This window comes from Fukomys damarensis, unplaced genomic scaffold (assembly GCF_012274545.1).
Source record: "Fukomys damarensis isolate Sample0158 unplaced genomic scaffold, DMR_v1.0_HiC HiC_scaffold_33, whole genome shotgun sequence".
NCBI lineage: Eukaryota > Metazoa > Chordata > Mammalia > Rodentia > Bathyergidae > Fukomys > Fukomys damarensis.
This window is the reverse complement of record NW_022900945.1, coordinates 42,818,669-42,832,486: the sequence shown is the minus strand read 5'-3', so window position 1 is coordinate 42,832,486 and position 13,818 is coordinate 42,818,669. Positions and strand designations below refer to the sequence as shown.

Genomic DNA, 13,818 nt, shown 5'->3' with positions numbered 1-13,818 from the left:
GGTTTTTTTTTTTTTTTTTTTTTTTTTTTTTTTTTTTTTTTTTTTTTTTTTTTGTACCAGGGATTGAACTCAGGTCCTTGCGCTTGCAAGGCAAGTGGTAGAACCATTGAGCTAAATCCCCAGCTAGATTTTGCTTTCTTATGGTTTCAGTTACCCAAAGTCACCGTTGGTCTGTAAATATTAAAGGGAATATTCCAGAAGTAAACAGTTCATCAGTTTCAGATTGTGTGCCATCTGAGTAGCATGATGAGATCTCCTGCCATCCCATTCCATCCCACTCAGGATATGAATCATCCCTTTGTCCAGTGTGTCCACACTATATACACCACCCACCCATTGGTCACTAAGTTGCCATCTCAGTCATTGGAGCAGCTGCCACAGTACTGCAGTGCTTGAGTTCAAGTCACCCTTACTTTACTCAATAATGGCCTCAAATCCCAAAGTAGTAATGCAGAGGCTGCACCAGGGCATGAAATATGGAAGGACTGATTTTAACTCTGCCATTATTTAACAACCTACAGGGCATATAGGGGAAAAAAAAAAATTAGTATCTGTAGGGTCTGTACTATCTGCAGTTTCAAGCATCCTCTGCAAGTCTTGGAATGTATTGCTCACAGATGAGGTCTACTCTATCCTAAGTGACATTATATGGCCAAAGGAGCCAATAGTAACACATTCTAAAGAGATACACAAACTTCACATTTGAGAGGTCTAGAGTTTTATAATCATAGTTCTAATTTCTTGATCGGACTAATGTTTCTCCTTTCACCTTCCTTATTTCCCAGCCTGGGACAAACCAATGGCTTCATCAGAAAGCCCTGCAATGTGGGAAGAAGGTGCCTTAATGGCTCCCAGTCCAAATCAAAATAAGATGTCCCCCCCGCCAAGGAGGACCACAGCTCATCTGTTCCCTCAGGCTCCCACCAAGGGAACAGCAACAGACAGGGTTTATTTTTGGCTCCCCTGTGGACCCCGGAGCCCTGCCCCACTTGCTGAAAACAGAGAGGTTGGGGTCCACACCATCTGGCCCTAGTTGAGAGGCTGGTAGGCTTTGACTTCTCTCACTGCTCATAAAGAAAAGCCAGGGAATACAACCCTCTTTGTGTCCATGTTTTCCAGGCCAGGGCATCATGTGTGATTCTCCAGTGGGCCTGGATTCTATTGGAGCCACACTGGTCATTCTGTGCCTGGGACTCCATCTCTGGAAGGAGACCCAAAGACCTTGCTACGGGACCCCCAAACTCCAGGGCCTCTTCTGACTTCACAACTCCATCCCCAACTCCCAGCCAGCATTTTTATGGGCTCAGCTAGAGCTTCCCTATAGGCCTGGGAACAAATCTATTTCTCTTCTCAGAGGGTAAAGGACAATGAAAACCATAAAGAGGGTCTCGGGTGAGCTCAACTCTGACAACCCAATACACAGCATCATTTATTCATTCATTCAGTAAAAGGCAGGACTTTGCTAAGGATGCCAGAAATAGCTATAACCTGCTCTTTGCCCTCTAGATACAGTGCGTTCACTATATAGATGCCGTGCCCTCTAGATGTTGTTCTCTGTCTCATGGACTGATCACAGGAATCTCCATGATCCAAAGACCAAAACCAGAGGAGGTAGGGAGTGAGACTGAGTAAGCTGGCCTTTCTTCTTCAGCCTCATCCCTGGCCTTATAGTCTCTCCCACCTTCTCTCTTCTCTGGCAGCACCTCTTGTTGTATCCTGTTCTCAGCCCATATGTACAACTGAACCTGGAGGGCACCTGACATACAGGCATCATCCTGCAGAGGGCCACAGTACTAGCTGGCAGCTCTGTGGAGCCCCAATGGTCGCTATTCAGAGTGAGGACTCTTCTTGGGTTATTTTCTGTCCCCTGCTCACTAGTAGCCCAGGGCCGTGCTGAATTCTGAAATCTTTTTCCTATCCTTCCAGACTCCACTGGGTCTTTGGCAGCCTGCTGTCTAGTCAGTGTCTCTTTGGACCTCTCCATGGGCAGTGCCACCTGGTTTCCCTTGTTTGGGCCATAACATCTATTGATGGTGCCTTCTGCCCTCATAAGTCTCCTCGTAGGAGCACTAAAATAGAGCAGCTGGACTAGAGAGCAGTTAGTCATTTGGGCAGCATCCTGGGAATGGCAGGCTTATCAGGAGCAGTCTTGGATCCTGAACACCTGGGCCCCTTCCTGGTCGGCATATGGGACCCATACTGATGCCCATATGGCCTCTTGGGTGCTTTGCTTCCCAGCTGTCTTGCCTCTCTGCAAGATGTCTCTGTCCTACAAGGTCCCCATGTTCCTGGCCAAGGCAAGGGCTGAGAATCAGGACGTGTCAGAAATGGTCTATCTGCACGACGAATACTGCCCTGCCTCCTAGGACTGTACTCCCAGGGCACCTACGTGTAGTCTGCTGCCACCTTGGCCATTTGAGGACATACTTCTAAGTTATTTCTTCTCTCCTGAAGTGGTCCCAAAAAGCAGACACTGAAAGAAGACTTCGAAGTGAATGTAAGCAGGGGGATAAAATGCCCAGAAAAGGCTGGAAGCCCTAGAGGAAGAAAGGCGTGGCAGAGCAGTAAAAGCAGAGCTGACAGCCATTTGCCTTTACACAGTGGCCTCACTTTGCTGCTGGCACTTTAGCTACTTGCCATGGTTTCATCTATCTTCACCCCAACATCATGAGATGAGGATAATTTCCTGCTGTATAAATGACGATACCTCTCAGCCATCTAACTTGCCCAAAGCTGTAAGACTAAGTTGAACACACCAATTCTAGAGAAAGAACTTTTCTAGATGAGGTACCCAGAAAGCCTGGGGAAGTAGGTACAAGTCAGGAACAGTTAAACCCTCTGATACCTACTTCCTAACAGACAGGAAGAAAGGAGTTGACGTGTAATCCTGTGGGTCCTCTGACTGTTGCCTGAAACTGAGGCCTGGGAAGCAAGGGAAGCCCTGTTGTCACACAGGGAGAGACAAACACCTCACTCCAGGAAGCTGCAGATATGGCCAAAACTGTGAGCCACAGGGAGCAGCCCAGGTGAGAGAATTCAGAGGACCATGCTACAAACGGCCTGCAAGTTGGGACCCAGGAGAGACACCTCAGCAGTGCAGGACCAAACCGGAAAGTAATGGGGCCTTTGACTAATTAGACAACTGCAGAGATCATTCTGCTAAAAGCAGCAGAGCTAATGAATTTTTTACTTGATCTGCTAATAATTTTCTCCCTTAAAAGGTAGAACAGACAAATAGGGGAACTGAGTCTAGACTTCTTTGTGATCCACAGAAAAGAATGACTTGTTGGTATGAAGGATGCTGGTTCCCCGAAAGCAAGGACATTGGCTCTATTGTTTGCTGCAGTCCCCCTACCCTGAATGGTGTCTGACCAGGCTGGAAATCCGGAGGAGCAGCCTCATCATCTTGGCCAGACTGATAGCTAGGGCAGGTGTCTCTGGGCCTCTTGAGACATGAGCCTGGACCTTACAAAGGGAAGATCTGGAGAGTGCTGCAGAGCAGCCATCCCATTCCACACACGGGCCACGCAAACACAGCCTAGGAGGTAAGAGAGCATAGAAATGAAACGTCTGCTTCCCAGTCACAGACTGTCCCTATTGGAGAAAAAAAGAGATGTTCAAAGAAATGACATAAACATTTGAATGTGAAAGAGGGGCCTGGATAATAAACCACTTCAAGAATCTAATGAAAACTACAGCCTCCCAGAAAAAAAAAAAAAAAACAGATATGTACAATGTTTTGTGTATAATTTTAGGAGGGATGGTGATAATGTGTGAATATAAAGGAACTAATGAAGTATAAAGAATGATTCTAGGAGTTCCTGCATGGAAAGAATACAGGGCCCATCAAGAGATAGAAGGGAACCAAAACAGAGAAGAGGCACCAGAGGCTAACAACCTCTGTGAATATCCCTCCAGAATTATATGCTAAAACCTCATCCCCCATGCTGAACTATTAGGAAGTGGGATATTAGGAAGTGATTAGGTCATGAGTGCTGCCCCTAATGAATGGGATTTGTGACCTAATAAAAAAGGCTCATTGGCCCTGCCACCCTGTGAGGGCACAGCAAGAAGATACTGTCTGTCAACAATGGGACACCAAATCTTCCAGAACTCTGATCTTGTTTTTGACAGTCTCCAGAACAATGAGAAATAAATATTTGTTGCTGCTTATAAGCCACTCAATGGAGAATGGTTGTTATGGAAGCCCAAATAGACTCAGACACTAGAATCGACCATTTAAAAAAAAAAATTATTTCAGGTAGCAAAAGGGCTCTTGTATTTCTGTAGTCGTTATTGCTACGAACATGGATTGAGAAATCAGACCCACCTAATTTGAATCTCAGCTCTGCCACTTGGCCAACTTCTTTAATCTCATCAAGCCTCAGTTTCTTACCTATAAAATGGGAAGGATATCTGTCCCCAAAGGGTTACTGCAAACCCTAAACAGGACGATGCATGTTAAGGCCTCCCTCCTATCCCCACCAGAGACAAGCCTAGAAGGCACAATGTGGGGAGCAGACATAGAGTCCACGTCAACAGAGTACAGACACTTCCAAAAACACTTTTTATTCATCTCTTACCTGTTGAGAAAGTTGTGGGTAAAATCAGAGCCAAGAGGGAAACAGATTACTGGAAAGGGGAAATGGGGCTGGTGAGAGGAGAGATTGTGTCTTAGTCACTTTTCCTGTCACTGGACACAATACCTGGCAACCACAACTAAAAGAAGAAGAGATTTATTTTGGCTCGCAATTTTAGTCCATGGTCACCTGGGTCCAAGACAGAAGAGGATGGCAGAGGGGCATGGCGGGAGAAAGGTTTCTCAATAATGGCAGCCAAAAGGCAAACAGAGAAGGGAGGAGCTGAGGACAAGAATACACCCTTCCAGACAGATGGCGAGAGGTTCATGCTGATTGACACAGGTCTCACTTTAACTTGGTCTTAAACACCCAGCAGAAAAGAATAGCCCAAAGAGGTATAAAATAATGCGGTAGTAATAAAACTAGATATAAAAAGAGGCTCCAGTCACTGATCCCTTCTGGCAGTTTCCAGCTCTACCAGTAGCTGACCATGGTTATGGACCATTAGGAAAAACTATGGTAAAATCTATAAGAGCTCAGCTAGAGTTTTATATTTCCTAGTGAAATTTGTTCTTCCCATTGTCTCTTAATCTCACAGCTAAAACTAGAGACTTATGACAAAATATCAGACTTATAGATAACCTATATCAATGAAAGAATCTTAAGACCAGCAAATTCAATCACTATTTCAATTTCTAAGTGTGACTTTCTCCCCAACCTGCCCTTTCATTCTAATGTGCTCATGCTTAGATTATACGTACTCTAATTTCTTGCCTAGGGGCTGCCAAACTCCAAGCAGTCTTACAAATGGAACCAATGGCAAATGTGCTAGACTTCATTTCCCAGGATCCACCAGATCAACCTTGCAAACAGCTCATAACTGCTAACCTGTACAAAATGACTTCTATGTTGGATTCTGAAGTCCCCTGGAGACTTCTCCTTATCCTCTTTGTGGGCTATATCCATAGCAATCCTGCTGACCTTATCATTTGGCCCATGCATTCTTAACTTTTTCTTTGGCTTTGTCTCCTCCAGACTTAAAGCTATGCAGCTACCAAGATGACAATGCCAGGCGCCTACTGAAGGCCTTTAGAGAGACCCTCTGTAGAGTAACTCTTACTGCTGATCACAATTTCCACCCTCTTTGGCTGGAAGTAGCCAGAGCTGTCTTCACCCTTTCCCCCTCAGAGCAGTTAGGGGTACTTCTTCAGAGGGGGGAATACTGCAAATAGGTAAATTAATTAGATATCTTGTAGGCAGTTAGACAGGGACTCCCTCAAGGAGCCAACACAGCAAGGAGCCAACATGGAGGACAATCAAGATACATTCACTGAAGGTCAGAACTGTAAAAGGAGAGAAACTACCTTTGTGCTTCCTCTGGGGATAAATACCAGTGATTGTTATTCTAAATGGTTTCAGTCACCTGGGTGGGGGGGGGCAAGGTCTTAATCCAGCCTTTCTAGGCAATATCCCTGGCCCTCCACCCTTACTGAAAATCCTTGTAAACTTGCTATGATACTTGCTCCCCCATTTGACCCCCGTTTAATCAATATTACCTGGGTGACTGTACTTGTAATCTTATTGGTTGGTCATGGTTTTGCCCCACCTCATGCCCACCTTGTAATTTCCATTGGGTCTTGTAGTTTTGTCCCAGTTTGTACCCACTTCTCCACGTAGCTTTGCTGTATAAAACAACTTGGAGAAGTGCGGTAAGCGGGCAATCCACTTTCCAGTCCCCCTTTTGTCACAGACAGAAGCTTTCTTTCACTCAATAAAATTTTCCTGCTCTTAAAAAATAAAAAAGAATACACCTTTCCAGGTCATGCCCCCAGTGACCCACCTTCTACCAGGCCCCACGTCCTAACAACACATTCAGCTACAGAACTCACTCGTGGTTGAATCCACTCAGAGTATAGTGCCCCCATGATCCAGACACATGAGAATTTGGGAGGACACTCTAGATCAAAACCATAATAAATGGGGAATCACTGCAAAACTACCCAGTGGTAACTATGGTGTTGAAGGAAGTATGGGAAGCCCTGAGAGGGCAAGAAAGCCAAATCAGGAGAGGCAGCACAGTGACAGAGACATTCAAGTTGGTCCTGCAGGACTGCTGTTGACTTGTCTCATATCTTGGATGATTCAGAGTCTCTTGTCCAGCATCCAGAAATGTAAACATCAACATCACTCAGAGCCAAAAGCTACACATTATGCCAAAATCTCCATAGCTCAGAGATTTCAAAGGATGTTACCACATGCCTTTGGAGAGTAAAACAACAACAGTGTATTCAAAAAAATTTATAGAGTCTGGAGGTAGAATAGACAGTGACAGATGGATCTAGATTTACATAAAATGACACAGACACTGATTTTCTGAGTATGTGTTGATAAAATCAACAACTAAAATGGATCCCCCACCCACCCAGCCATGCCAAGCAGCAGAGGCTCCCAGTGGGAGCCAGCACAGAGATCTGAATGCAGTTTGCAAAGGTCAGGGTTAAACTCTCATTAGGCTTTCCCAGTTCCTCCCAGATCCCCTGCTGGCATGGTCTCTTTCTCTGCAGGATGCTTTGGAGGAAAATCAGCCTAGACTTTCTCAGAGAAACAGCTCTCAGCTCAACTGTTAGGTGGACCAAGTGCCTCCAAACCACCGAGTAAAGGGTGCTGCCAGTACCCCCTAGGCAGTCTGAGCCCGTCCATTAGTGGATGCAGGTGGATTGGTTAATCTGCACTCAGACAGGACACCACATTTTAAGGAGGAAAATGACAAATTGAAGCATGTTCACAGATAAGCAGTCTAGTTTGTAGGGGCCCAGATCATGTCCTGCTGGGGAAGTTGAGGAGCAACTTCTTGTTTTCTTCAGCTGTCTGCAGGGCTGTCCCGTAAAGGACATTGTAACTTTTCTGTGTATTCTCAGTATTCTCAGGCACACAAGGAAAGGGATGCAGATATGGGCTCAGTTCTAAGGAAGACTTTCTCATGTTGTGTCTCTGACCACTTGATCTCAGGGAGAAGTGATTATGGTAGGTCTTTCTTATTGTAAAGTTTGGAGACTCCATGATCTCCTGTGGAGATCAAGATGGAGGGTTTCCACTATAGATGAAAGATTGGACTAGGAGATGCCTGAATTTTTTTCTAAATTTTAGATTATATGTTTCTGTGTTCATAGTATATAGAGAGAAGAGAGACTAGAGATTATTGTTTAACTAGAAAGAACTAATACAAATTCATACCGAGAGAAAATCCATAAGTTTGGTAGGTCTTGGATTTTAGAGTTCTTGTGTTTTATTTTTCAGGCTCTTTTCAACCTCATATAAAGAGCAGAGATATGAATATGAGTCCCAGACAAGACCATAGTTGGCTCCTGATTTGGTATTTAAAAGATACCTGCCCTAATAGGAAAACTCTCTCCAGATTTCAATGGACATCAATAGCCACTTTGATACCATGGACCTTATTGTCTTTTCCAACTTTATAAGATGATCACAGGCACAGGGAGAGAGATGTCTGTAGACACATGCCTTAATTATTTTTCTTGTTGCTGAGAAAATATCCAACACCCAAAATTACAGGAGGATAGGTTTATTTTGTAGAGGTCTCAGTTCATAGGTGGCTCCCTCCAAGGCAGACAGGCTTCACAGAGGAGAAACAGTTCATAGTGGGCAGAAGGCAGTAAGATGGTGAAGTAGCAAATGATGACCCCAGCCCTCTTTTCTGTCTCTTATACTTTATCCAAGCTACACACCCTTAGGGCAGGTAGCATTCACACCCAGGCTGAGCCTTCCCATTATCCACATCCAGAGCTATTCCAAATCAACCAGTGGACTAATTTAGTTACCACACACCCTTGATCCAGCATCACGCACTTATCCCAGCATCACACACTCTAGATCCAGCCACTTCTGTAAAAGCCCTACTTATGACCCCACATGAGGCTCTGGGGACACATCTAGACATAGCCATAGCAACACCTAACCCCCTCCATATATCAAATCATGAACCTGATCCGGTCTGAAATAGCAGCATGGATGAATAGAATTGGAGGCTCCTAAGTGGCCATCTCAGATGGCTCAGAGCCCCACTCCCCAGCTTTTCAAGGACACATCCATACTGATGAAGTGACTGACCTTCCTCCTGCTCCTGGTCTGTGTGTCCTGCGCTTTTCGTCTAGATTCTAAACAATCAATGTGCCTCCCAAAATAAGCCCTGTTTAGTGCCACTACTTGTTGGGTTTTCTTTACTCTTTATTTTTAGTTTCTTTAGTCAGATTGGTTTATTTCTTTTAGAGGTTTTCAACCAACACTGTCCACTACCATCTTCCCTGAAAACCAGCATAGACGCCATTTATTAGCTATGTGTTGGGGAGATACCCCCAGACTAAGAAATTGATAAAGAGATTGAGAGACTAGTCTTTGTGTACAGGCAGCAGAAGGCAGAACAATGGTGCCAGAACTCAGAGCCATTATGGATTAGACAGAATTCCCCTCAATTTGTTCTCCTCATCCAACAGATTTGGATTGTCTTCCTGTTCTTTCCCTGACCTGCTTGAATTTCTAATTTTGAATATGATTCCTAAGTAATGGAGGTCTTGTTATCAGCTTGAAGTATAATTTCTAGAAAGTCGCCTTTCCTTTTTGGGCCTCAGGCTCCTTGGCATTGAGCCTTCAACTGCCCCTATGGGCTGCACTGGGAAAGGCTACTCATTAAGGGCACACTGAATGGTGACAAAACAGGTGCAAGGGGTGTAGGCTGCTTGCAAGCAAGAGAAAGGTCTGTACTAATCATCCCAGAATCTTAAAGGTTTCGAGCATCTGTCAAGATCCAAGCATAAACTGGGCACTATAATTGGGCCCTTAGTATCTCGAGTAAGTTTTCTTGACACCTCTGCAGAGCAGTGGATGGATTAGATGTGGTGTCAAGCAGTGAGTCTGTTAATGTGCAAAGCAGAGAGGTGTCAAAACTGGCAAAAAGCAAAGCTTCCAGCTCTTCTCAATCGCCATAAAAACAAGTGAATGAGGATGCTCGGCTGTCACCGGGAATCGGGGACCAAGGCCAGTTTGGCAACACTGCCAGTGAATGGTCCTACTGTCTTCCTGGCTCTCTGTCTTCTTACCTGTCACCTTCCCCTTAAACTTTAATTACCTGCTGGACCCTGTAGAATGTCTGTTTACTGGTGGTGAGCTGGAGGAGGAGGAGAGATGGCTCCAGAGAAATACAAAAGCCCGTCAGCCGTCCCAGCAACCATGTGGGACAGAGTGGCAGTTTTAGTCATAAAGATATGTTGGTGGGAAGATTTACCAAAGATATATTTTTCCCATTAGAACTATACCTCCCTCCGGCCTCTTTATCTCCAACACCACATTTGTCACTCTGCCACTATTTTCTGGGGCTATGCAGAGATGCTCCTTCTGATGAAGCTATTGTGAGTCTACTGAAAGCAGGACCCACAGCCTCCTCCATGGTCACCTTGCCCTGCCCTGGTCTCAGGAGCAGTTCCAGCTGCCATAACCATAAGGGAAGGGCAGACCTTCAGAGACCTTTTCACAACAGAGAAAAGAGCCTGAGAAAATGGAGAAATATATGGGCAAAAGTTAGAGAAGAGATAACTGGACAGTTTACATGAAAGTTCATTCAGTATGACTTTGCTTAACACAATCCTCCTTGGAATCTTTTTGAGAACTTAGAAAGCATCCCCAAAAAAGGACAAAGGAAGAAATGCCAGATCTTGTCCACATTGTCACTGAACGTTACAGGTTCATCTCAGAGTTAAAAGCCATGGGCTCTTCCTCTTTGTGTCTACTGGTGCACAGGCCCACGCCTGGGACTGCAAACACCCGGCCTGTGGAAGAGGCCCTGTCATTAGCATGGTGAGTGCAGAGCGGGGTGCATCTGTGCCTTTGGACTTCTGGATGCCTCCTGAGTAGAGGCAGGCCTGTGATATGGGGAGCAGGGTGGGAGGCAAGTAGTGAGGCTAGTTTAGCTAGAAGAGTGGTGAGCCGGTGGTGGGTAGAGCTCAGTGGTAGAGCACTTGCCCATGCACAGGGTCCTAGGTTCCATCTCTGACACCACTAAATAAATAAGTAAATAAACAATTAAGTAAATAGAGTTGTGATTAGAGGAATAAAACTCACTGTGGTGACAATCCTTATTCAGGGGACTGTCTGCAGGACCCTGTGCACAGCCCTCTGATTATTTGGGGCATATAAAGGAGATTTTCTAATCTATGCATTCTGGGAAATTAGAACCTATGGAAGGGTAAATCCTACAGTCTCATTGGTTCTCACCCTGGCCGCAGGAATCTCTTAGGGGGAGCTTTAAAGATACAGCTCCCAGATCCTGTGAATCAGGGTCTCTGAAGGTGGGTGGAACGTGAGAGCCTGTGTAGGGAACTCAGAGACTTCTCCCAGTCTGTGAGAACTGAGTTGTACCTTGAAAGGAAAATGGGATGGGAAGGAAGAAAAGCACAGACTGAGCAAAAACAACAAAGAGGAGCAAGTAGGGCATTCATTGTCCTAAGAAGGGAGAAACTCACCTCCGCCAGTTTTCTTCTTACCCAAGCATGGAAGGGTAGTTAGCAGAAACAGTGCCAGAGCAAAGAGAATATTAAAAGCTTTAAGGCAAGAAGAACCTCAGTGAGCTTTTATTTACGTGGGGTTTAATGTGACATTGGAAATTAGCACTGGAATTTTTTAATTTAAAAGAATTATTAATTCATCTTAAAGTATCCATTTACTCATTATCATAAATTTTAAGAAAAATAACTGTTTCCAAAATTTAAAAAACAGAAGAATAGTATTATTTTATATTTTTGAGAATCTCTTTTTCAAGGGACACCAACTTGTTCCTGCTACCCTGCCTCAAATTTAACATCTAAAGTCGAATTTGTTGTCTTTTCCCCACCCCTAAAGACCTCTTTTCATCTCACTTCATGACACCAAGCTCCATGCTCCACTAGAGCTAAAAACCTGAAGTGAACCCTGGCTGCCCCTTCTGTTCAACCCCCACCTTCCAGGGCTTCCTGATCTGCCTAGCACACCCTCTCACACCCTTCACAGCCCTCCACTGCTGTTTTACTCTCCCACCCTATTCTCTTGGCCTGGAAATCCCATTAGTATTTCCCTCTTCCGGTCTTATGAGCAGTGTGTCCACCTAGAGAATTTCTTTCTCCAAGACCTGCACAAGCATCCTCTTTTGTTTTGAGATCTTCCTTTGCCACATGCAGCCACACACACCTGGTCATCTTCTTCTTTAGTGTCCAACCTGCTTTTCCATAATGCTATCCACTGCACACACATTATTGTAGCACAACCATTTGTTCACATGGCTTTCTCCTTTACAGTAGTGGAAGCCACATGGCAGCAGAAAATATGTTGAATTGTCTTGTAGCCCTGCCTTCTTGAATGAATGCTAATATCACAACCAAGTGGATGTTGATGAGACAGGAGCAAAGCCAAGACCAGAGCTAGGAAAGTAGATCAACCTTCTAAGCCCACCTAGCATCAGGGTCAAAGAGAATGTAAGTCAAGATGTTAGCAAGACCACAGAGGGCAATGAATATCATAACACTCAAAGGCAAACAGAAAGAAGGTAGTGTCTTGGTTCCCAGTGCCTAGCAGTGGCTGGTGTGGCAAAGGGGGTTGATAACAGCAAAGAGCAAGGCATTATGTCTGGATGAGAGGACAGAGCTGAGTGGAGTTCTGGAATGGGCTTTCTCCATACCCCACATACCATAAGCTGTTGCTTGAATGTGTCATCCAAAAGTTCCTGTGTTGGAAATTTGATCCCCAAATTCATATGTTGATGGAATTTACTGGTGGGGATTTTCTAGGTAATTAGAATCAGATGAGGTCATAAGGGTAGGGGCCCCATGATGACATTAGAGGGTTTATAAGAGAAAGAGTGATAAGCGCTGTTTCACTATGTGATTTCCTTTGTCATGCTAAGATGTACTAAGAAGGTCCTTACCAGGTATTGTCATCTTGATAGTGGGTTTCCCAACCCCAGAACTATAAGAAATAGATTTCTTTTCTTTGTAAATTACCCACTCTGTGGTGGTGTTAGAGCAACACAAGAAAAACTAAGACCCCAGGCTTATTATGCATAATGGGTCCCAGAGATTGCCTGAGGAAGACAGGTTCTGCTCAGACTGGGCCACACTTGCTCTGGGGACTGCTGGGTCTTCTCTAGTGCAACATCCCAGAGCCCTCCAACTGGAAGAGCTTGTCAAAGCAGCAGCTGGCAGCACCTGAGGCTCACAGATGGCATTTGTTTGGGGGACAGAGAAGGAGCTGGCCTCTCCAGAGCAGGAAGCTGGCACTGATGACTAATGGGAGATGCAGTTGAATTGTATAAACGCACTCTTTTGTCTATTCAAACAAGAGAAGTAGCAAACTAAAAAAAAATGAGACAGAAACCCATAAAGTGAGACAATTATTATGAGACAGCCACAGGTAGACAGAAGTGAGAGCAAGGTCTTGTCTTTATTCACAAAGCCTTGGGAAAATTGTATAAATGCGAAGTAGTGGGAGGGAAGAAAAAAGCCTTTGTCAGATCTTGCTGCTAGCACCTAGGGCCTGGGGAATGTAGGTGGAACCACGACCATTGGGGAACTTGCTTTCCACACTTGGATAAGCCCCATCAGTGTGCTGCAGATGAGGCTCAGGGATGAGCCTCAGGCTTCAAAATCCTGCTTCCAGTAGTCCCTGAGCAGAAGAGAGCTGTGTTCCCTCTGCCCCTTCCCAGAAATCCATAATTGGTATTACGTTTTATTAGTAGGAGGAAAATGGAATGGAACAGCCTTGAAACTACACTCTTTTTTCTTGTTCTGCCTCCCACAGCTCTAAAGAAAGGATGGCAGTCCCCTTCTTGGTCCGTTAGGACCTATTTTGTCTTCCCCTACTCAGTCTCGGCCCAATATGGCGCCTGGTGCAGGGGGGTTGGTTCCTGGAGCAGGAGAGAGGAAGGAACTTGGTAGCAGCAACGTCGCTCACCTGAGGAACAGCAGAAGAAAGTGGAGACAATATATAGATTGGAGTCACAGAGGCTCTGACTCTATCAGTCTCAGTTTCCTTATGTACGAAATAGGTATGATAATATAATATAATATAATATACAACATATAATGGGCATAATGGATACCAGCCTCATAGGTTCGTTATAAGAAATGCTGGCAATGCTACATGTCAAGCTCTTGGCATGTACTCAGTGTTCATTACTTTTTTTTTTTTTTTTTTTTTT

The 13,818-nt window shown here is 44.8% G+C and overlaps 1 protein-coding gene and 1 long non-coding RNA gene across 4 annotated transcripts in view; one reads left to right on the top strand and one right to left on the bottom strand.

The window, feature by feature from the left end:
- The window catches only part of LOC104849558, a 20,124-nt gene extending 7,731 nt beyond the window's left edge, over nucleotides 1-12,393 (bottom strand). For both annotated transcript variants that reach the window (XR_776784.1, XR_776785.1), the window contains exon 1: nucleotides 12,310-12,393. This is a non-coding gene — a long non-coding RNA (uncharacterized LOC104849558). The remainder of the gene's footprint in view (nucleotides 1-12,309) is intronic.
- The window catches only part of Kcnd3 (potassium voltage-gated channel subfamily D member 3), a 207,728-nt gene that overhangs the window by 147,878 nt on the left and 46,032 nt on the right, over nucleotides 1-13,818 (top strand). The gene's annotated exons all lie outside the window — the stretch shown is intronic.